Source organism: Triticum dicoccoides, chromosome 4A, assembly GCF_002162155.2.
Source record: "Triticum dicoccoides isolate Atlit2015 ecotype Zavitan chromosome 4A, WEW_v2.0, whole genome shotgun sequence".
Lineage (NCBI taxonomy): Eukaryota > Viridiplantae > Streptophyta > Magnoliopsida > Poales > Poaceae > Triticum > Triticum dicoccoides.
In genome coordinates this window covers 30,015,002-30,040,429 of record NC_041386.1, presented here as the reverse complement: position 1 = coordinate 30,040,429, position 25,428 = coordinate 30,015,002, and positions in this window count along the sequence as shown.

The window sequence follows — 25,428 nt, the reverse complement described above, 5'->3', positions numbered from 1 at the left end:
CGGGGGTAGGTTGGTAATCCCAGGTGTCCCAAATAGTGGGCGAGAGCGATTTCGGCCGCGCGCATGTGTGCTTAGGCGGCCATTGTGTATGAATGTTTTTCGGATGCGGTTGCGTGGCATCTAGATGAAGCTACAAACCTACCCCGGTTTAGACCTTTGGACGTCGGGCCGGTAGGTTTCACGGGTCGGAGTTATTAGAAAAGTAATTTCCTTGTACTACCAAACATTGGTCTCACACGGTTTCAGGCGAGTAGAGGCTCTTTTTGCGCTTCGTTTGAAATTTTGAAACACAAGCATTCACGTTTAGAGTACTCTTGAACTATGAGGATTGACCTAAATAGACAACGTTATATTTGACCTTGTATGTTTGAAAACCTCATTAAATTATCCGCTTCTTTTTGAAATTTTGACACTTGAGATTCCTATAACTACGATTATTTTGGAATGGAGGAGCTAAATTTGAATCTATTTTGTACACGACTACATATGCTATTATGTACAAAATCAGAGCAAAGATTGGTGCCCCCATAATTTAGTATGGTTCACAAATGCCATGATATCAAGTTCAAATAATTGAATGGACTTCATGTTGAATTCGATTTTTTAAACCACCTTTTGAATTCAAATGTATGCTAGTTCATAGGTAGCTATTTATAATGTCCATTGTGTAACTTTCGTATGTATAATGTGCTTTACACACACAACATGAACTATACTCACATTTATATTCGATTGCTAAAGCGATGCATTGTCTGGAGTTCAAAATACTAACTATGTGGATCAATTGTGACGAATAATAACATAGACATGCTCAAATTCGATAGAATCTAGATGTCTAATGGATCAATGACCGCTCCTTATGCGAATTGCAAATATCATGATCCCATCCTAATATTTGGATACAATTTATATCTTTAATCAATGTGTAGAGCAGTCTTTTACGTGTAGTTTCACTCTCCATCGGTGGTATCTCACACATGCTCACACACTCTCTCCCGAGGTGTCTTTCTCGCACACATGCTCTAGATATAACCCTCCCTCCCTCTCGTAACCATTTACAACTGTTTTCACTAACCTTTATCACAAGCACTCTTCCTCTCGCAAACATACACACACACAATCCTCATCGACCCTTTCTATATACATGGACCTGCCTACGTGTCTCATGTATGCACATTATCTTTATGCCTGTCTCTCACGCATTGTATCACACCTCTCTTCCTAATCGACGAGTATGATTCTAGCAGAGCATTCTGTAGGATGCCCCTTAAAGTTAGGTTGGATGAATAGTAATATCAGAGATAAAGGGGTTACCTTAGTCCGAGAACCTAGGGTTACAAATCCTAGCCGGCTTTGTCAGTGGACACAGAGTCCTTCACAATTCTGCTATCTTTGTCTTGTACGACTAGTCATCCATGGGTCTTCCTAAATGCGTCACGGGCCAACCAATGTGGCGTAGGACGGAACCGAACGAAGGGCCTCACCTCGACCCACCGGACCTCACGCGGTGACACACCCTCTGCCCCCACGTCTCATTGTCTTCTCACACCCACACATACCAACACAAACACCACACACACAGAAAATTTCTCCTGGTGCCTCTATTCCCTCCCCCCTTGCATATACACACTCAAGGGAATGGAATCTCTTGTCGTGATATCATATTCGTCTCTCTCTCTAGACCACTCTCATTTCTCGTGCTATCTCTCCCACGCCCCCCGTCGGCTCCTCTATCCATGCCTCTCTCAAATACGTAATACACACACATACCTCTCTAGGCCCCGCCAAATGCATCAACTACACATTTACACATGTTACATCACGTACCCCATTGATCTAAAAAGCCCTCCCTTCACGTTTGTTTCGCATACAACATTCCTTTTGAATAAAGTGTGGCCAAAAAATTATTTTAGAGTTTCTACATATATACAACATTACAAAGTTATATGGAGGAGTACGAACGCTAATTTGCATTGCATGGTGCCCACAATGATATTTATTCCACACTGTGAATTTGTATATTTTTATACTATATACAAAGTTAGTCATAATAAAGAGAAAAGAAGAGCATCTCTCTCTCCATCGCATACCCCCCTGTACGCCCCTTTCACGTATGCACACAAAACTATCTCCAGGTCCTCTAAAAGTAAGCCCCCAGAAAATTCACGCATGTTTCATCTTTCTCTCGCGATATATGCAATGACGATCATTGTATTTGAAGCGAAAGCACGATACATACATTGAACTTCATAATCCACTCATTACGGTCACCATTTACGTTTAGTGGTTATTATACAGTCATGGGCTCACCGTACAACTCTGTATTTGCTCATCACATGACTAGTTGACCAGTTAAACGCTCCACGTGGCACCTCTAGTGTTGCATCACATTATCTCACTACCATCGTGCCCACCTGTCGACTTGTATCTACTCTACATCTACACTCTTATAAAATACATAAAATACACTCTTATAAAAAACAGAGTTGGTGATGATGGTGTGCCTGCCATCCTGCAATATAGGCCGTCCGATTTATATCTGACAGATAGGAAAGAAACTACGGCAATTTTGCAAAAAGGTACCCACCCACCTCTCCACATTTGCAAATAAGGCCTTCCCTCGTTCATCCTTTTCTCTCACAAGATAAACAAGTCATACAAATGCATCTTGATGTTACATGCAACGCACGGGCATGTTGCTAGTAAGAATGAAAACAAACGACAAAAAAAATATTTGGACGGTGGTTCGAAGTCATGACCGCGGGCACAACGGGCAAGGTGGCCTTGTATTGGTATGCTGAGCCGTCTGTTTTAACACACAGGAGCTGGTGTGGTGATTATACACACACGCACGCATGCACACGGACTGCATCCACGCAACACTCACACAAACACATGCACCCACGGACGCACGCAACACTCACACGTACACACGCAGCCACGCACGCACGCACACAACACTCACATGCACACACACACACACAAACACGCATGCATGCACACACCAGTACACCACACGACCAACACACACTCTCACGCTCAAGTGCTCAACCTACACGTGCATGCGCACACATCAGGCCCTGACAGACACATACACAACCAGGTGATTCCCGCGCACGGGTTGGAGCCTTGTCACGCCTGCGTAAATTTGTGTTTATCTGACCTTTTGCCTATGCGAACTGACAGGTGGGACCCACAAGGAATGTGGTCAATTTAACTAGTCAACATGGCGCCACGCAGACTATTTGGCCGGTCAACAAAGTGCACTCCGATGCTGAACTGTGAGCAAGTGACCGTATAATCACCGCAAACCATATATAGTGACCGTAATCAGCTTATTCTGAAGTTCGGTGACCGTATTACGCTTTTCTCTCTGTAGGCCCTCCAAAACTACATCTCTACATGTTCTCGCATGTTACATCTAACAACCATGCAATACATCACTACTACTACACTCTAACACAATAAATCATATGTGTTTTTAGTTTTACTAGATATCATATTGTTACTTATAATTATTCAGTTTGCATACATTAAAATTGCCTTTGAAATGTATGACCAGTATCATCTACCGCGCGGGAAAAATCTCGCCCTTTCCTATTTAATCGGGTTTGTATCGATGGATCGTGCGAAACATCAAAACTATAGTACTATACAGTACAAGTGACAATTCACTGGGCCGTCGTGTCATCTACTCCTCCGTCGTAAGAGTGGAGCGCTCGCTTTCATAAATCTTCTAGTCCCTTTCACCGACATGTGGGACATCAAGCTACCGGGTCCACGTGCCATACCGGAATACAGTGCAGAGAAGCCGGGGTGAAGCACCCCAGTCATGGCACCGGCATAGTAATGAGCAATGAGGCGTCAAATCACAAAGCTGCACCTTTCCCGCAGTTAAGTTGGAGGGACGAAGCAACCTTCATTTCTCTCGTTGCTGAATCCACTTCTCCCTCATCTTCTTCAACTTAACCACGTGTTGCTTCTGTCGTTGTTCTGCCTCATGTGGGACGCGGATCGGCTTGGTAAAGCACTGACACGTGGGACCGCATGTTAGCAAACCGCCAGGACAACATCCTCCGAAAATAAGAAGCATAATCCTAGACTTACAAAGGGCTACATAGCTGCTACATATACTTTCCATCTAATCTATATATGCCCCCTGATTTTCAGGTGGGGTGGGCCTAATCCTCTCCTTTAATCCAATCAAATAGTCCCACATCACATCAGTTTATAACTTTACGTAAACCATTACATGGATGTAGCATTGCTCAAGTAAGAAACCTCCCCCGCCATCCGCGCGGCAAAATCACCTCCTTTTACTAATCTTGATTCTATAATTTTTCAGATCAATATAATTGAGATTTGTATAGATAGCACACAGGAGCAAAACCAAGTGGTACGATTAAGGGCATCCACAATGTGTATCCAAATGTGAAAATAGCTTTTGGCATCGTGGGAACCATTGTGGACGGTGTTGCCAAAGCCAAAAAGATGGAACCGAAGCTCCCTGATTGATTCATTGAAGGAATAGAAAAATGCAACGTCTCTCCTCTTTCTCCCATGCTTGGATGCATGTAGTACAGTATAGAGCATAGAGTCTACTCCCCTGTCCCTTCTATCACAAATCACAAAGCAGTGAGGCGTCAAATCACAAAAGCACGGACGAAGCAACCATCATTTCACTCTTCGCTGACTCCACTTCTCCATCGTCTTCTTCGAGAAACCATCTCACTGCACTAGTACTCCTAGTAGTACTAGTAAAGGACTTCCTGGATGCAAATAAGGTGGTTGTCTCAGCTTGCAGGCGGCACTTGCAAACGACTTACCGTGGTCTCCCTCAATGGTGTTCTCCGTCGAACGCACTTCGCCAAACCACCAAAAAAAGATATTGTTGACGTCACCGCAATGGGGAAGGAAGGCAAATATAGTTACTACCTCCATTTTTTTGTACACAAGGCTAGTATATCAAAATTACAATTTGCAAAGGTCCACTAACACTAATCAAGGCAAAATTGATGGGGTTAGCAACCAAGGACATTAATATCCTCTGCATGCATGCGAAAATGAGAAGGTTGGTTTGCATGGCGCTGCATTAATCAAGCGATGAGGAGTGAGATGGTTAGCGTGCGCTCCGCGTCGAGTTGAGCCTCTGCCTCCCGGTCCTCCTTTAGTCTCGCCATGTTGAACCGCTGGTCTCCCTGCACCATGGGGGACTCGAACGCCGGCACGAAGTCGACGTCCATCGTCTCATACCCATCGGGGGCCTTCTACACCGCGACCTCCGCCATGAACACTGGATCGGCTTCCTCCTCCTCGTAGCTTGGATCCAGAGAACTCGGGGATTGGCCCGCCGTAAAGCGAGCTTGGGAACGGAGGTCTATGGCGCCGACCGCCGCCGCGATTTCTGCGTGGCGCTCTGGCGTCAGCATCTTGTAGTAAGTGATCTTGCGGAGCACCATGGCTTTCCGGCGAACTAGGGGACGCTTGATGCAGGCTAGGGGATCGAAAGGTGGGGGAATGGGCTGGAGATTTGGTATGGTTTTAGGGCAGTGGCTGGTGTAGGCCGAGCAGCGAAGGTTTTGGTGTGAATAGTGGTTCCGATGACGACCGGTCAATCGGTTTTGACTGTACATCGCTCTTGTCGCGTTCACGTCGCAGCCCGGCACACTAGACCCTCCACGTCGCTCACCGAATGGAAAGCGCTTTGTCCTGCATTTTTGCTTGCTTGTGGGACCGCAGTTGAGAGAAAACCGACGTTCCTCCCCCTCCCCCGCCCGCGTCATTTATTACACCACCACTCCCTCCATTTTATGCGGAGTAAATAAAAACAGAGGGAGTATACTACGGATGAGGATCCCCTAACGTGGCCGAACCCATTGAGTAACTGACATGCGGGGCCTAGCAAGCATGGGGTCCGCCAGTAAGTGACCGAAAGGGAGGGTAAGGCAAGGATACCTACGTCAGAGGATCCACTTCCACTATACTACTTTGACCAAATGTTAGAGTAATAATATATGACATGCAACTTACACAAATGTTAGAGTAATAATATATGACATGCAACTTACACAAAGCATACAGGGTCTAATGTGTTTTTCGAGGCTAACTTTGACCAAATGTTAGAGTAATAATATATGACATGCAACTTACACAAAGCACACGGTCAAATTCGTATGTGAAAGAAGTTTTCAATGATATAATTTTCACATTATACATCTCATGTACTATTAATCTTGTCAATAGTCAAATTGGAAACCATCTCGAGTACAAATCTAGGAGTACGTATGAATCTAACAATATTGATTGGGCGTTGTTGAATGTTGATACCTTTTTAATCAAAGTAGAGATACTTTGACTACACATAAAACTTATATGTAAACTAGAAAGGATAGGAGGGAGTATATTGTACGTTCAAAAATGAAACGAACATTGAATACCCTTTATATATGATTTGCGCATGCTATGATCACCAGTTCAAAATTTTGAATCCACCTTAGGTATCACGTGCCCCCACTCGTTCCCTCTTGATTTCATCTCGGGGTCCGGAGATCTATTGATAGAGGACTAGGGTGGGTACATGCGAATGATACTCGGTGGAATGTTCAAATGAGGCACGTGGGAGGATGGACTCGACTGGAGGGCGACATGATCGATGGAGAAGAGGGTTGGAGAGGAATGAGAAATAAGCAGACGCCACATGATTATACTTGAACGGATCAAATAAGCAATAAGTTGTCTCGCTTGGCCTACATAGTGAAAGGCCTAATGTGCAACGCGGAGCACTGACGCTCGAATATGGCCGGGAAAACAGGGAAACCGACATGTGGGGCACACCCGTTGGGACGACATAGCGCAGACTAGTCCAATGGAGGACCTGGCCCACGACCTCCTTGCCACCGACAACCGTTCATGTGGATCGTTGGGGCCAACAACGGGGCGCAGCTCCAGCACCGCCTCTGGACACGGCGACCACAGTGAGCGACACACTCATATCGTCGCTAGACACGGTCGGTTTTAGTGTGCTGAGGGTGGCGTTAGTGCTATGGCACGACCAACGGTATGTTTGGTTTGTGCCCAAGGTTGCCCCATCAAAGCATTGGGTAGCCAAAATTTTGGTTGAGGTATTGGTTTCCCATGATTTGGCCGACATTGGCAAGAAAAATGAACTAGAGTTGGCTAGAGTTCATTGGCATGCCAAAAAATGGCAACCATCCAAACAAAGACCAATCTTTGGGTCATGACCAAAATTTTGGTAAGGTGCACTTTGGCCACAATCCAAACACACCCCAACACCCGGCTCGTCGAGGATGCACGGGGCGCCGCGACGCGTCTGCGGAGTGGTGTAGCGTGGCCAACTGCATCCTTTGGACCTGAGACCATGCTGGGTCGTCTTGCTTTTTCAATGACATGCGGGGATCGCATGTGAGCACAGGGTATCTCCAACGTTGCCACAACCACAGCTGACTACCCTGGCACACCAAAACCCTCGTCCCTTGCACCGTCACGTGGTGCGTTCTCAGCCGGCGCCAGCTGCCCGCATTCATGTCGTCCATTCGTATGTCGTCGTTAAGAGGCTCGGTGCCCGAGGAACCAACTCAGGCGACTTAATGATGCACCCCGACGCTTGGCCTCACCGGAATGCGCTACTTAAAGCGGCAACGCCCAGCTAACCTCCTGTCGGGTGGTAGGTGCAACATATGCCAATGGGTGGCTTATCATTGTGGGAGCCAGTAAGACGTCACCGGTGCCTGGAAACGGGATGAGGCGAAGACATGCACGCCGGCGAATCATACCCAGCTTCGGGGCTCTCCGTGGAGATAACACCCCTACTGCTGCTCTACGGGGTCTCCGCATGATCACTAGATGGACAAGTAGCTACACAATCCTCCTTGAGCTGTTCGGTGGGAGGTGGAAGAAGGGCACGGCTAGCTTGCTTCTTCTCCTTGTGTGGGGTCTAAAACTAGCTGGGGGTCGAACCCTTTGCATGGGTGCCCCGGGGGGTTTATATAGGCCTACCCCCCGGGGGTACAATGGTAATCCGACTGGGCGCGGGGCCAAGCCGTCTGTGACTACGCTCGCCGGCTTCTGCGCCGGCCGTTGGGGCCCGCCGACTGGTGGGTCCCGCCGGCTGCCGGCTCCTCGGTCGACAGGCAGGCCCCACTGTCCGGGTCCTGGTCGGCAGCTGGCTACTGTTGCTCCATCTTGGTGACGTGGGCTTCGTCGTGGTAGGCGTGGCTATAGTACCGCCGCCCGGCGGGCGATTACTGTAGCCTCACCACGTCTTGTCTCCTTAATGGGGCATCTCCTTCGAGGAAGATGGCAAGCCGACTGCGGGGAGCTGGCTCTCTCTTGGGCCGACTGGGGGAGGTGTGGCCGCCTTCGGGTGTCTCTCTGCCTGAAGGGACCCACCGCCCATGGGCCGCACTGGTAGTCCGTCGGGGATGGCGTCAGGGTCGACATGGCAACAGTGTTGCGCCGGGCGGGTCATGGTCACCCGTATGGCGCACTATGCCGATCGTGCTCCGGGATTTGGGGGTGGCAGGCTTTACTATAGCCACGCCCCGTCACATCGCCGCTAGGTGGATGCGAACTTTGGGGGTACGGTCTCGACTGCTTCAAGGGAGCCAGCTTCTTGGAGTCGGCCTTCTCGCGGCCGGCTTCTCGAAGTCGGCCCTCCTGCGGCTTTCTTCGCGAGGGCTGAAGTCGGGCCGCCTTCCGAAAGCCGGCCTGGATGACAGCCAGCAAGGGGAAGGCGGCCCCACGTCTTGGATTCTTGAGAGACGGACGGGCTCGTAATTTTTTCAGAAGGGCCAGGGGAAGCCGGCTAGGCTACCCATGGCTATTTACTCTGACAATAGTCCCCGAAGCTGATCGAGCTTCGAGGCGGACAGAGGGACGAGAACCTTGGTCAGCTTCCTACCCTGAGGAGCCGGCTTTGTTGGTGTAAGCCGATTTCAGAGAGCTCTTGTGCCTTGCAGGCGGGATGGTGGTTGACCCGCGTGCTGACCGCGGGCCCTCCCGTGGGCCACATGGCAGCGGAAACTTGCCAGTGCACGCGCGCGATGGGACGCCGCCGCAGGCCCAGGCCCGCCACTCCTAGGCCTCACCCGAGCGCTGATCTTCTACGGCCCAGGTGGACCGCTCGCCTTCCCGTGACGATTTTATTTCGCTGTTAGGGCGTAATAAACGCGGGACGTGGGGGAGTGGGCACGATCGATCCCCACGCTCCCCCACGCCGCGCCTCCTCGGCTCCGCCGCGCGAGCCTATAAGTAGGGGGAGGAGGGGGAGAGACAGAGGTTCGCACGCTCTCTCTCACTCCGCCCCTCTTCGTCCTCCTTTCTTCCTCTCGTTGCCGTCGCAGCTTCCCGTCTCAGCGCCGTCGTGCCGCCGCATCGTCTTGCTCCCATGGCGCTGTCGAGCTCGTGGGACGGCTCCAACGTCCATGAGGATCATGTTGAGTTCCTCCGCCGGACTCGGCGCCTGCCCGACGCCAACCTCGTGCGGGTCCGCCTGGCGCCGGAGATGGAGATCTCGCCGGCCCTGGAGGAGGGCGAGCGGGTTGTCTTCCGCTCGCACTTCCTGCGCGGCTTCGGCCTTCCGGCGAGCGGATCCCTGCGCTCCTTTCTCGAGTTCTACAATCTTCAGCCGCATCACCTCACGCCCAACGTGGTGATGCTACTGTCGGCCTTCGTCTCTCTCTGGGAAGGTTTCTTGGGGGTGCTCCCCACGCTGGAGCTCTGGGGGGAATTCTTCCAGAGCAAACTCGGCACCATCGTCGCAGGCGTGCCCGCCCCCTGCGGGGCCTACATCGCCATGAGGAGGTCGGGCGAGAACAACCCGTTCCCGTCCATCCCCCTGATCCAGTCGGTGAAGATCTGGCAGAAGTCGTACTTCTACGTGAAGAACGTCGCCCAGCAAGGAGACCACGTCAACCTGCCGGCTTACGTAGCCGGCCCGCCGGCTGGGAGGCAGCCCTCATGGAGTTTCCGGTCCAGGTCACTGTCTCAGGCCAGGAACGCTGCCGTCTCCCGGCTTCGGGTGATGACCCAGTCGGAAGGCCTGAGCGGGGCCGACTTGGTGGCCGCCTTCGTGGAGCGCCGGATACTTCCTCTCCAAAGCCGGCCCCACATGATGTGTCAGATGAGCGGCCTCTTCGACCCAAGCCGGCTGAGCACCAGGGAGATGCCTCATGCGGAGGTGTCGTACATGGTAAATTATATCTCCAATTGCAAGCTCGCCGAGGACTGGTGATACGGCAAGGCGCCGTATTCTCGCGCCAACCCTCCGCCGGTGGTAAGCTTTCCTCTCTTTCTTCTTTTTGTTGGTAGCCGGCTTTATGATGGCCGGCTTCTGATCAGTCGGTTCTTCTTAGCAGAACCCCCTTCTTCCTCCGACGACCGGGACAGCGGGGATAGAACGCCAGTACGTCCCCGACCGCACGGTGGACGACGTCGACGACCCAGATTTGGGGGCGGCCGCCATGGAAGACGCCGTCGTGGGGGACAACGCCGAGCCCGGAGGCACAGGGCTTACTGCCAGCTTCGAGGACTGGCCGGATGATGCCGAAGCCGAAGTCGCCCCGCGTTGCCAGCCAGCGGCCGACCATCAAGGCGCGGGCTCGTCCACCGCGCCGGCTGCCAGCGGCGGTGCACAGAAGCGCCGGGCCGCGTCAATCCTCTTCGGCAGTCGACCGAAGAAGTCCAAAGCCTCCACCGCGGCGACCAAACGAGATGAGGCGGCCGCGAAAGTGGCCCGCTTCCGCAAGGCGGTGAAGCAGCCTCAGGCGGTCTCAGCGTAAGTCGTCGATTGCTTGGTCGCATGCTTTTCATCGTTCTCTCCTCTTCGAACATTCTTCCTAACCTTTTCCCGCTCGCTGGACAGGGCGCCGCCTTTCCTTGAGCGGGGTCCGGGCGGCTCCGTAGTTGGGCCGACTGGAGGGTCTTCGGGCTCCCGCCGCGTGGACCCCCGCGCCAACCTCAGGGAGGCCACGGAGCAGAACGCCCGTGAGGCGCGGGAGGAGCGTGAGGCGGCGGAAAAAGCAGCCGCCCAGGCGGCGAGGGAGCAGGCCGACGCGGCAGCCAAGGCCCAGGCGGAGGCGGCGACCGCGGAAATGGAGGCGGAAGGTTCGCGTAACCAGCCTCCGCTGCTCGCCATTCCCCTCCGAGCCGCGGCCCCTGACACCCCATTGCCCCTGGCGGAGGAAATTGTCCAAGACCCGCCGCTGATGGAGAGGAGGGAGGACCCCGTGGTCTTCGCGGAGAGAGCGCCGCCGGCAGCGCCAACCAGAGCGGGCCAAGCCGGCCAATCGTCAGCGGCTGTCAGGACCCCGACTCAATGCCACATTGACCTAGCATGTAACACCTCATATCACTTTGCGGCCTCACGCACGGTATTCCCACGGGTGTCGCCTTACCTTTGCCCGGGACCGTTTGCGCCTTTTGGCACACGTATATGACAGTGTCGCTAGCGTCCATATGATAAGGAGCCCGGGCTGACATGGCTAGTCGTAAACCCAAAGTGGCACAGACTTACAGGGACAGGCATCCATGACCCAGCATCGAACGTGTCGGTCATCAGCGAGTGAATCCAGGCTGTAGCACTGGGCTAGCAGGACTCCGGTGAACCGGGCTGTAGCGGGCTAACAGGACTCCGGTATTCATCGCGTGACATTTCCCCGAAGGGATAGACACAGGAACGAAGAAGGACACATGCCGGCCAGCCTAAGTGTTCCGGAGCAGTAGCAAGCTACCATGGCTCGGTGGAAACACTAGGAGACATTTCCCGGTAAGAGAGGCTACTAAAGATAAACAACTAGAAGGTCAGATCCCACACATACCAAGCATTTCAATAACATACACACAATATGCTCGATATGTGCAAATACAACATGGCATCACAACATGACTCTATGACACAAGTAAATATTCAATAGGCTCCGAGGAGCGAGATATTACAAACATGGGTCTCATGACCCAACAATCAGAGCATACAAGTCAAAGCACAAGCGGAAGCTATCATGTCTGAGTACAGACATCTATAAATGAAAAAGGCTGAGAAGCCTGACTATCTACCAGATCCTGCCGAGGCACAAGATCGTAGCTGAGGTATCAAGCTAAACGTCGAAGTCCACGTGGAACTACTAGTGAGACTGAAGTCTCTCTGCAAAAACATAAAATAGGCAAACGTGAGTACAAATGTACCCAGCAAGACTTACATCAGAACTATCTACATATGCATCATTATCAACAAAGGGGATGGTGGAGTTTAACTGCAGCAAGCCAGCTTTGACTCGGTGGCTATCCTGAACTACGACTGCAATGTAACTCTTTTGAGGTGGCGCACACGAGTCCACATATTCACCATATCAATACACCACTATGGAACCGCTCCCGTCTCCCTACGAGAACGCCATCCATAGCACTCACGCTTATCTTGCGTATTTTAGAGTATCCACTTTCACTTGTCTATGAACTGATATAAGCAACCCAGAAGTCCTTTTCCGCGGACACGGCTATTCGAATAGATGATGATAACCCTGCAGGGGTGTACTTCTTCATACATGTTTCCACCACTTAGCGTCTGCACACGACATGTGCTCGGCAGACTTCAAGCGAAAGCCGACGTGGGTGTAGACCACGACCTACCTAAACACTCAAGTCTCTAGTCCAGGTTTATCGCCTATTCGGGTTCCATCCATGAGGAGATCCGGCCGGAGTTTCGCTCACAGCCCCAAACGATGTGAACAGGGTTCCGTGACACCAAACGGGCACCCGGTATACCCGGCCACGTGCCTACCGCATCACAGCCCACCCCTACGGTCAGCGCTGTCCACGGCCTCCAGCATACTACAAACACCAGAAACTACTTGCAACTCCTGGACAGAGGACAAGGGTGAATAAGAAGTCGAGCGGGGTCATATTTCAGGGCCCAATGTATGGTAGTAGCTGAATCATGGATCACAAACACAGAACTCAGTTCCTGAGGACGGCTTCAATGAGACAACCCACCATGTACTCCTACATGGCCTCTCACCGATACCTTTTACCAAATCGTGTTCACACACTTAGCTCACACACAGTAGGACATGTTCACACACCTCTGATTCATCCCGGATGAATCAGACCTGACACAACTCTAAGCAGTAGCAGGCATGACAAACAAGCATGAATGAGTAGGCACAACAGGGCTCAAACAACTCCTACTCATGCTAGTGGGTTTCATCTATTTACTGTGGCAATGACAGGTCATGCAAAGGATAAAGGGGTTCAGCTACCGCAGCAAGTAACAGATGAATCGATGTTGTCCTAATGCAGTAAAAGAGAGCAGGAGCGAGAGAGTAGGATTGTATCGGAATGAACAAGGGGGTTTTGCTTGCCTGGCACTTCTGAAGATAACATTGAGTCTTCATCAGTGTCAACGATCACATCATCGGTATCACGTCTATCGAGAGGGGACAAATACCGGTAACACAGAAGGAAACATAATCAATGCAATGCACAATATGATGCATGATCATGACATGGCAAAATGAATGTGTTTTGGGCTAATGCAACTAGCCACAGATTAAATGAAGTTGGTTTGTGTCAGGTCCCCGACTCGATGTCACATCGATCTAGCTGGTAACACCTTATATCACTCTGCGGCCTCACGCACGGTATCCCCACGGGTGTCGTCTTACCTTTTCCCGGGACCGTTTGCGCCTTTTGGCTCACGTATATGATAGTGTCGCTAGCATCCATATGATAAAGAGCCCGGGCTGACATGACTAGTCGTAAACCCAAAGTGGCACAGACTTACAGGGACAGGCATCCATGACCCAGCTTCGAACGTGTCGGTCATCAGCAAGTGGGTCCGGGCTGTAGCACTGGGCTAGCAGGACTCCGGTAAACCGGGCTGTAGCGGGCTAACAGGACTCCGGTACTCAAAGCGTGACATTTCCCCGAAGGGACAGACACAGGAACGAAGAAGGACACATGCCGGCCAGCCTAAGTGTTCCAGAGCAGTAGCAAGCTACCATGGCTCAGCGGTAACACTAGGAGACATTTCCCGGTAAGAGAGGCTACTAAAGATAAACAACTAGATAGTCAGATCCCACACATACCAAGCATTTCAATAACATACACACAATATGCTCGATATGTGCAATACAACATGGCATCACAAAATGACTCTACGACTCAAGTAGTTTATTCAATAGGCTCCGAGGAGCGAGATATTACAATCATGGGTCTCATGACCCAACAATCAGAGCATACAAGTCAAAGCACAAGCGGAAGCTATCATGTCTGGGTACAGACATCTATAAATGAAAAAGGCTGAGAAGCCTGACTATCTACCAGATCCTGCCGAGGGCACAAGATCGTAGCTGAGGTAACAAGCTAAACGTCGAAGTCCAAGCGGAACTACTAGTGAGACTGAAGTCTCTCTGCAAAAACATAAAATAGGCAAACGTGAGTACAAATGTACCCAGCAAGACTTACATCAGATCTATCTACACATGCATCATTATCAACAAAGGGGATGGTGGAGTTTGACTGCAGCAAGCCAGCTTTGACTCGGTGGCTATCCTGAACTACGAATGCAAGTAACTCTTTTGAGGTGGCGCACACGAGTCCACATATTCACCAACCAATACACCACTATGGATCCGCTCCCGTCTCCCTACGAGAACGCCATCCATAGCACTCACGCTTATCTTGCGTATTTTAGAGTATCCACTTTCACTTGTCTATGAACTGATATAAGGGGTCCACGTTTCCATATCCGAGGAATCCGGCTATTCGAATAGATGATGTTAACCCTGCAGGGGTGTACTTCTTCATACATGTTTCCACCACTTAGCGTCTGCACACGACATGTGCTCGGCAGACTTCAAGCGAAAGCCGACGTGGGTGTAGACCACGACCTACCTAAACACTCAAGTCTCTAGTCCAGGTTTATCGCCTATTCGGGTTCCATCCATGAGGAGATCCGGCCGGAGTTTCGCTCACAGCCCCAAACGATGTGAACAGGGTTCCCGAGATACCAAACGGGCATCCGGTACACCGTGCCACGTACCTACCGCATCACAGCCCACCCCTACGGTCAGCGCTGTCCACGGCCTCCAGTAAGCTACAAACACCAGAAACTACTTGCAACTCCTGGACAGAGGACTAGGGTGAATAAGAAGTCGAGCGGGGTCATATTTCAGGGCCCAATGTATGGTAGTAGCTGAGTCATGGATCACAAACACAGAACTCAGTTCCTAAGGACGGCTTCAATGAGACAACCCACCATGTACTCCTACATGGCCTCTCACCGACACCTTTTACCAAATCGTGTTCACACACTTAGCTCACACATAGTAGGACATGTTCACACACCTCTGATTCATCCCCGATGAATCAGACCTGACTCAACTCTAAGCAGTAGCAGGCATGACAAACAAGCATGAATGAGTAGGCACATCAGGGCTCAAACAATTCCTACTCATGCTAGTGGGTTTCATCTATTTACTGTGGCAATGACAGGTCATGCAAAGGATAAAGGGGTTCAGCTACCGCAGCAAGTAACAGATGAATCGGTGTTGTCCTAATGCAGTAAAAGAGAGCAGGAGCGCGAGAGTAGGATTGTATCGGAATGAACAAGGGGGTTTTGCTTGCCTGGCACTTCTGAAGATAACATTGAGTCTTCATCAGTGTCAACGATCACATCATCGGTATCACGTCTATCGAGAGGGGACAAATACCGGCAACACAGAAGGGAACACAATCAATGCAATGCACAATATGATGCATGATCATGACATGGCAAAATGAATGTGTTTTGGGCTAATGCAACTAGCAACAGATTAAATGAAGTTGGTTTGAATACAAGATTCAAATCCAAACTCCATATGTGATTATTCAAATGCCATTTAATTGATTTGTGCTAAACAGCAGCTATAAGTTGTTCTAACATGCATGAAAATGGTACAGATGGATTCCTTGAATTTTTCTGATAATTTTTCATATATAAATTATTTAATTTGGAGTTACGGTTGAATTTCTATGATTTTTAGAAGTTTTAGGCATTTTCTGGAATTTTCTGAATAAAATAAATCCAGGAAACATAATTGCGTCAGCATTGCGTCACTATGACGTCAGCAGGTCAACAGACGCTGCTGCTGGTCAAACCTGACCAGTGGGGTCCACTGGTCAGTGACTGGGGGTGCTTAGTGTCAATGGCAGGTGGGGCCGGTCAACAGACACGTCAGCAGGTCAATACTGACGTGTGGGGTCGGTCAATGTCCATGTCAGCATGGTCAAAGCTGACGGGTGGGGCCCATGTGGTTAGTTAAACTAAACAGAAAATAAACTAAGATTAATTAAGGCGTGGGGCCCAGTGTCAGTGACACGGTGCGGTGATTAGTGGCTAACTAAGCCAGCCACGTCAGCAAGTGACGCCGGCGACCACGGCGACGGCGAGACCTCGCCGGAGTTGCTTGGGACGGCGCTACGGCCCGCGGCTGGTCGCGCTGAGGGCACCAGGAGTGAGCCCGTGCTCCCGCGCATCTAGGGGGACCCACGAGAGGGCGTGGGGTGGCCGGAGTTGAGCGCGGCATCGACCCCGGCGGCGGCCGGAGCTCGGGGGTTCGCGGGACCGGCGCTGCGGTGTGCAAACAAGATGGTTGTCGCGCTAGTTTTACTCTACGGGACGCAACGAGTGCAACGGACGCATGCGTGGGACCAAAAGGTCACCGGAGCTTCACCGGCGACGAGCCCGTGCGGCGGAGCGTCTCGGCTCCGGTGGAGGGAGCGGCTGGAGCTCAAAATCAGACATGGGGTTAGGGGGAAACGAAGCAGGGGCTCACGGAGATCACGATGAGACGGTCGGCGTGCTCGGGGAAGGCCTGGGGCGACGGGACAGCGACGGCGATCTCCGGCGACCGGAGCTTGAAGACGAGTCGATGCGGTCGAATTGGGGCGTCCGAGCGCTCGGGGCTTGCTCGAGGCGACGTAACAGGCGGTGGCGGAGTTTGCAGACTACACGGGGAGGCGAGAGGAGCATGGTGGGCGTGGTGGCAGCGAACGACGGCGGCGGCTCTCTGTTCGGGCGAAGAACGAAGAGGGAGAGGGGAAAGAGAGCAGCGAGTGAGGGAGAGGAGAGAGGTGCAGGGGGGGCGAGGGGGAGTGCGTGGCTCCCTCGGGTGCCTCCAGCAGCGAGCAGGTAAGCAGGAGGTGGCCGAGGCAGCGTCGGCGCGCGCCACGCCTCGCCTCTGTTCGTCCTCCTGGCAGAGGAGGAAGAGGACAAGGGGGGGAGTAGCGGTGGCGGGCTGGGCCGGCTAGATGGGCTGGCCAGCTGGGCCGGCTACAGGTAAGTGGCCCAGGTAGGCTTCTGTTCTTTTTATTTTTTTCTTCTGTTATTTAATTTATTTTGCCACTGTTTTGAATTTAAAATAATTCAAAGAATGCCAAAAACTCCTCTGAATATTTTATATTGCTAAATGGACTTTTCCAAAAGCTTATAAAATATATCAGGGGTATTTGAAATTATATTCTAATTATATGAATATAATTCAAATTCAAATAGCTAATGAATTAAATCCAAAGTCCCAAAAATAATTCCTTAAAAATGTTCAATATTTTGGTTGGGACTAGAACCCTTACCAAAAATTATCAAACATTTAAGAAGAGCATTTTGGAGCAATGAATGAGATTTCTAGGGTTTTTGCCCCTCTTTTATTTAAGTTTTTGAGGCTTCCAAAATTCCCTCAGTTCAAATTTTTAGAATTTAAACATGATGCACACATGAGCTAGCCTAGAGCACTACCAGCAGCTAGGGATGTGACAACTCACCCCCACTAAACAAGAATCTCGTCTCGAGATTCAAGCGTAGGGTAGGATGAAGGGAAAACGCAAACTAGTACAATCTTCACGATCCAGGTTGCACTTCAAATGAACGTTGATTTGAACACCATCTTTGTCTTGTCGTCTTGCTCTGAGAACTCCTGTCAACATGACATGGAGGGAAGAAGACTCTAGAAGGGTCGATCTCCTCGAGGATCGAACAACTCAGGATTAACTCACGGAATGAGACATAGAACCATCTCTCGAGCTGAGAGACGAAGCATACCTCTAGAGGGATGGAGTGGAGCAGGTGACGAGGTTCACTAGGTAGACAACAATTCCAGACTTAAGAATGTGGCGATCGGTTGTCAACGTAGCGAGGAGTTGAATTGCCATGATACCACGACGAGACATCCTGGAGAAGGTGATTCGTAGGTTATTATCTTAAGTGGCAAAAAGAATTACCTTTGATTCAGAGATCATTGAAACTCTTTAAACCAGCCTAAGGCAATTCTCGAGCGATCATTTGGAGGGGGTCGGTAGAATGGCATACTCGGACTTGGATGATGTGGATTACCTTGTTGAAGACAATGCAATGGATGAATTTGCTTATCACCGGAAATGGAAGAGACCCATGGTAGAATGGCACATTGACGGTGCAAGCTGGGAACAAAATGCAAATGCTGGGAATGATTCTGGTAACTGGGGAAGAACCCAACAATAGAGAGTGAATTCACTGTTTGAGTAGGTCATAGCATTGCCGAGGAAACTGAGAGCAAACCCAGTTAGAGCCGATGATAACACGTAACGCTTGTGCGTGCTCTCAAGAACTTGAGCATTTCCACATTCATCAAGGTTTTACCAACATTCGTGTCAAGGGTCCGGTAAACACAACTTACTACCATGATGAATGGTGATGGAGGATGCAGATGCAAAGGAAGATAACACCTTCTCAGATTTCACCTTAGCGAGGCCAAGGAAATAAAATCTGGATGATCGACCGAGAGACATTTAGCACTCCGCTTCTAATGTTCTCCTTGATGTGCTAGTGTAACCCATTCATAGATATGGTTTGATATCTAGAACATCAAGTAAAAAGGTCGGACTTCGGGAGCACAAGAATCCATAAGGAACAGTTACGGAGGTAAATCCTACGAAATCCTTATGGGGAGGTGGCCAACTTCTTCAATCAAGATACTACAATAATAGGTCTTTCGGCTGGGTGGGGCTGGCCACGACATCCACTTTACCAGTTATCGAGGGACCAATATTATAGTTCTTGGGAAATGTTCCAAACCATCATATCTGCCTGAGATTCAGATCTGGTTGGTATCAGGATATTCCAGACTCATCGAGTCTAGGAAGAAAAATGAAAGTTTGCAACACAAATCGACGAGACAACGCTGCGAGATTCTCGGGGAATGAACTACGATAGTAAGCTCCAAAACATGAGCTGGTTCTGCTACAAACATGTGAACACGCTGTCCCAGACAAACATGACCACGTGGTAGTCTTATAATAAAACACTACTGAGTTCAGGTGGGGAACCATCATTAATGACATCGAAGTCTCCACGCGTGGAAGTCCAAAGAGTTCACCTTGGACAGACTCCTTTATCTTTGAACAACTCAATCAGTGGCTTGGTGTGCTCGGAACACATATGGAATGAAGGTTGCAAGTCTCCAGACCACAGAATACTTCGCACGTATGCATGACTGACTTGGGATGATTCCAGAGGAAGCAAAACTAACTTTCTCAAATCCACGGCGGCAACTTTCACCAAATGCACGTGTATAAGAGGAAGTCACTCCTTTCATCAAACAAATACTTCATGAGTTAGCATGAAGAAATGCTTTCAAAAGTTTCCAACACTAGCTTAATGTTCAACAAAATCATGGAGGAGATAAGGATGTTGTCAATGGGCTCAACAACAATTCATCCGGGTTTCCTTTTAAAAGGAATTCCATAGTTAAGTGAACACGGTGATAGCATTGGTCAGACCAAAGATGTAATGGTGTATGCTCGAGGGATCAACCACGAATAAGAGAACATTACGAGCATCGTTGGTACTGATTTGATTTGACGATAGCCCACACTCAAATCAAAGGATTGATAAGACAATAGGTCCAGCAACTGATCATAGGGACCAATCGATGAAGATATCATCTTTCTTCAATACACACTGCACAAGAATATCCCTTTGGAACGAACTAAGTCAGGCAAGCTTTTATCTTCCAACCCTCCAAGTTGTGGTCTAGCTTAACCAACTAGCTCAGGGATATCTAACACCGATTCTTGGAGAAAGGGTGGTTCACAAGAAACCAACTTGATCACAAGCCCAACATAACAGTCAGGAAATAACCCGGTAACGCTTCCAAGAAGATATTTGGAAAGTCACGAACCACCGGTATGTTACTAAGCTCGAGAACAATCTTGCCTTTCAGGGCAAGACGATATGATCAAATGAGCGAGGACTTGACAAAATCCTAACTCATCAATCGAAATGTGCACCAGGAAGATGGACAAGGTAGCACGATCAATCTTAGAAGGATGATTCAAAAACCAACACGCTAAGAATGAAATTATTGTCCTTTAACTACCAAGCAACGAAGTTGCTAGGAGTATTGATTTCACACATCACGATTCACTTGTCGACATTCCGGTTATAACCACACGGAACCGAGGAATGAGTAATGATGGCGAGAAGTATCACTGTACCAATAGTTCATAGGATGGTGTGCAATTCCTATAACAATCCCGATATAAAATATGTAATACTCCAAGGTAGAACAGAACCAAAAGCTGGATTAGCAATTTGTTCTATGGAGCACAACTTCTTTGACCCAATCCTGGATATGGAAGAGGTACTGGAGTTTGTTTCTCCTAGTCATTCCGCGATAGAATGGCTTGACGGACCACAAAAGTAACAGGCATCGATGAATGAATGCACGCATACTCTTGACTATCAATTGATAGACGAGGGTCAGAAGACAACTAAAGAGGGACAACTCAAAGGAACATATGATTTTCTGAGTTGTGGATGCATGGATTAGCATGTCGAACGAATTCCACATATTTCTTCCGGATAACCCATGCAGAAAGGTAGAACTGGCAGAGTCACAATGTAGAATCGAGAACCCATCGAGAGCACTCTGATTGTGATCTTTCGATCAGCGAGGAACATCTGCCATAAGCGGTTCATAGTATTTGGAAGAAAGGAATACCACGAACATCGAGGACTAATGCAAAGGTTACTAATAACCTAAAGGGACGAGCAAAACTATCAACATGAAGCAAGTAGGGTGAATCTCGGGTTCAAAACCCAGGGATAGAATACCTACTACTAAATGGCATCACGGGATGCTTTCGATAATGACGGCCAGAGTCATCACACTGGAACATAAATCATGGCTAGACTACTAGATGATCCCTGAGACACCTAGGGTCATAATAGTAACTCCAACATAATGTCAAGGCAATAGAATACCTCAACTCAACAATTAGTGTGATTGAGTTGGCATAAAGGAACATCGAAACCAGAGGGAAAGGATTTTGCAAATGCATCAGACTATTTAGAAACCTGGGATGACTCGGACAGCATAACGGCTGTAAATGCTCAGAAAAGATTTGAGACATTCACAAAAATGGTGGCATAACCACTCAGAAGCACAATATCAAGGTTTCGAGATCAACAGTTAACGTACGGAAGTAGTAGAAACTGAATTCAAGCTTAAATCCAACAATCTATAAGTCTACGGATTAGTAACACGTGATCCTGATAGAAAGAAGAGATAGCCTAGTTCTTAATCCCCGTAGAAGAGAAGATGATGACTCAGATCAGAAGGCATAAGGTATAAGGAGTAAAAAGAGCCTTACGTTCCATCCCACAATCAATTCCCTTATATAACTAAAGAATTTCTAGACTCAACTTCGACCAGTTTGGCTAGGTAATCCTACAAGCAGTCAAGCTCTGATACCAACGCTGTCAGGACCCCGACTCAATGCCACATCGACCTAGCATGTAACACCTCATATCACTTTGCGGCCTCACGCACGGTATTCCCACGGGTGTCGCCTTACCTTTGCCCGGGACCGTTTGCGCCTTTTGGCACACGTATATGACAGTGTCGCTAGCGTCCATATGATAAGGAGCCCGGGCTGACATGGCTAGTCGTAAACCCAAAGTGGCACAGACTTACAGGGACAGGCATCCATGACCCAGCATCGAACGTGTCGGTCATTAGCGAGTGAATCCAGGCTGTAGCACTGGGCTAGCAGGACTCCGGTGAACCGGGCTGTAGCGGGCTAATAGGACTCCGGTATTCATCGCGTGACATTTCCCCGAAGGGACAGACACAGGAACGAAGAAGGACACATGCCGGCCAGCCTAAGTGTTCCGGAGCAGTAGCAAGCTACCATGGCTCGGTGGAAACACTAGGAGACATTTCCCGGTAAGAGAGGCTACTAAAGATAAACAACTAGAAGGTCAGATCCCACACATACCAAGCATTTCAATAACATACACACAATATGCTCGATATGTGCAAATACAACATGGCATCACAACATGACTCTATGACACAAGTAAATATTCAATAGGCTCCGAGGAGCGAGATATTACAAACATGGGTCTCATGACCCAACAATCAGAGCATACAAGTCAAAGCACAAGCGGAAGCTATCATGTCTGAGTACAGACATCTATAAATGAAAAAGGCTGAGAAGCCTGACTATCTACCAGATCCTGCCGAAGCACAAGATCGTAGCTGAGGTATCAAGCTAAACGTCGAAGTCCACGTGGAACTACTAGTGAGACTGAAGTCTCTCTGCAAAAACATAAAATAGGCAAACGTGAGTACAAATGTACCCAGCAAGACTTACATCAGAACTATCTACATATGCATCATTATCAACAAAGGGGATGGTGGAGTTTAACTACAGCAAGCCAGCTTTGACTCGGTGGCTATCCTGAACTACGACTGCAATGTAACTCTTTTGAGGTGGCGCACACGAGTCCACATATTCACCATATCAATACACCACTATGGAACCGCTCCCGTCTCCCTACGAGAACGCCATCCATAGCACTCACGCTTATCTTGCGTATTTTAGAGTATCCACTTTCACTTGTCTATGAACTGATATAAGCAACCCAGAAGTCCTTTTCCGCGGACACGGCTATTCGAATAGATGATGATAACCCTGCAGGGGTGTACTTCTTCATACATGTTTCCACCACTTAGCGTCTGCACACGACATGTGCTCGGCAGACTTCAAGCGAAAGCCGACGTGGGTGTAGACCACGACCTACCTAAACACTCAAGTCTCTAGTCCAGGTTTATCGCCTATTCGGGTTCCATCCATGAGGAGATCCGGCCGGAGTTTCGCTCACAGCCCCAAACGATGTGAACAGGGTTCCCGAGATACCAAACGGGCATCCGGTACACCGTGCCACGTACCTACCGCATCACAGCCCACCCCTACGGTCAGCGCTGTCCACGGCCTCCAGTAAGCTACAAACACCAGAAACTACTTGCAACTCCTGGACAGAGGACTAGGGTGAATAAGAAGTCGAGCGGGGTCATATTTCAGGGCCCAATGTATGGTAGTAGCTGAGTCATGGATCACAAACACAGAACTCAGTTCCGAAGGACGGCTTCAATGAGACAACCCACCATGTACTCCTACATGGCCTCTCACCGACACCTTTTACCAAATCGTGTTCACACACTTAGCTCACACATAGTAGGACATGTTCACACACCTCTGATTCATCCCCGATGAATCAGACCTGACTCAACTCTAAGCAGTAGCAGGCATGACAAACAAGCATGAATGAGTAGGCACATCAGGGCTCAACAATTCCTACTCATGCTAGTGGGTTTCATCTATTTACTGTGGCAATGACAGGTCATGCAAAGGATAAAGGGGTTCAGCTACCGCAGCAAGTAACAGATGAATCGGTGTTGTCCTAATGCAGTAAAAGAGAGCAGGAGCGAGAGAGTAGGATTGTATCGGAATGAACAAGGGGGTTTTGCTTGCCTGGCACTTCTGAAGATAACATTGAGTCTTCATCAGTGTCAACGATCACATCATCGGTATCACGTCTATCGAGAGGGGACAAATACCGGCAACACAGAAGGGAACACAATCAATGCAATGCACAATATGATGCATGATCATGACATGGCAAAATGAATGTGTTTTGGGCTAATGCAACTAGCAACAGATTAAATGAAGTTGGTTTGAATACAAGATTCAAATTCAAACTCCATATGTGATTATTCAAATGCCATTTAATTGATTTGTGCTAAACAGCAGTTATCAGTTGTTCTAACATGCATGAAAATGGTACAGATGGATTCCTTGAATTTTTCTGATAATTTTTCATATATAAATTATTTAATTTGGAGTTACGGTTGAATTTCTATGATTTTTAGAAGTTTTAGGCATTTTTTGGAATTTTTTGAATAAAATAAATCCAGGAAACATAATTGCGTCAGCATTGCGTCACTATGACGTCAGCAGGTCAACAGACGCTGCTGCTGGTCAAACCTGACCAGTGGGGTCCACTGGTCAGTGACTGGGGGTGCTTAGTGTCAATGGCAGGTGGGGCCGGTCAACAGACACGTCAGCAGGTCAATACTGACGTGTGGGGTCGGTCAATGTCCATGTCAGCGTGGTCAAAGCTGACGGGTGGGGCCCAGGTGGTTAGTTAAACTAAACAGAAAATAAACTAAGATTAATTAAGGCGTGGGGCCCAGTGTCAGTGACACGGTGCGGTGATTAGTGGCTAACTAAGCCAGCCACGTCAGCAAGTGACGCCGGCGACCACGGCGACGGCAAGACCTCGCCGGAGTTGCTCGGGACGGTGCTACGGCCCGCGGCTGGTCGCGCTGAGGGCACCAGGAGTGAGCCCGTGCTCCCGCGCATCTAGGGGGACCCACAAGAGGGCGTGGGGTGGCCGGAGTTGAGCGCGGCATCGACCCCGGCGGCGGCCGGAGCTCGGGGGTTCGCGGGACCAGCGCTGCGGTGTGCAAACAAGACGGTTGTCGCGCTAGTTTTACTCTACGGGACGCAACGAGTGCAACGGACGCATGCGTGGGACCAAAAGGTCACCGGAGCTTCACCGGCGACGAGCCCGTGCGGCGGAGCGTCTCGGCTCCGGTGGAGGGAGCGGCTGGAGCTCGAAATCGGACATGGGGTTAGGGGGAAATGAAGCAGGGGCTCACGGAGATCATGATGAGACGGTCGGCGTGCTCGGGGAAGGCCTGGGGCGACGGGACAGCGACGGCGATCTCCGGCGACCGGAGCTTGAAGACGAGTCGATGCGGTCGAATTGGGGCGTCCGAGCGCTCGGGGCTTGCTCGAGGCGACGTAACAGGCGGTGGCGGAGTTTGCAGACTACACGGGGAGGCGAGAGGAGCATGGTGGGCGTGGTGGCAGCGAACAACGGCGGCGGCTCTCTGTTCGGGCGAAGAACGAAGAGGGAGAGGGGAAAGAGAGCAGCGAGTGAGGGAGAGGAGAGAGGTGCAGGGGGGGCGAGGGGGAGTGCGTGGCTCCCTCGGGTGCCTCCAGCGGCGAGCAGGTAAGCAGGAGGTGGCCGAGGCAGCGTCGGCG